Raw genomic sequence first — 403 nt, 5'->3', positions numbered from 1 at the left:
AGAGAGACATGTACATTTAACTTTAATTTTTTATTTAATAAAATATTTAATGACCTGCTTAGAACGTATAAAATTAAAGTATTAGGTGCGCAACTAAGTTCCCGCTGTTTGTCAATAGATGGTTCCAGCAGTAAGTGCTGGTCGATTCTGACATAGGCTACATTTACACCGTGCGCTTAGTCCGCGACCTATACGATAGGTGTCTTTGTTTAATATACAGGATAAACAAGGATGTCTATTGTATAGGTCGCGGCCTAAATGCACGGTGTAATCGTAGCCATAATCTAAACGTCATGAACCAAGTTTAGACATATGGTAAACAAACCGCTTCGACACATTAGTGATTTTGTTTTGACGTTATATTCTTTTGGTTGTGTGAAAATGTCTGATTTTGTGCCAAATA

Source organism: Mycetomoellerius zeteki, unplaced genomic scaffold (assembly GCF_001594055.1).
Source record: "Mycetomoellerius zeteki isolate Tzet28-1 unplaced genomic scaffold, Tzet1.0 scaffold241, whole genome shotgun sequence".
Lineage (NCBI taxonomy): Eukaryota > Metazoa > Arthropoda > Insecta > Hymenoptera > Formicidae > Mycetomoellerius > Mycetomoellerius zeteki.
Note: the sequence above shows the minus strand (reverse complement) of the source record.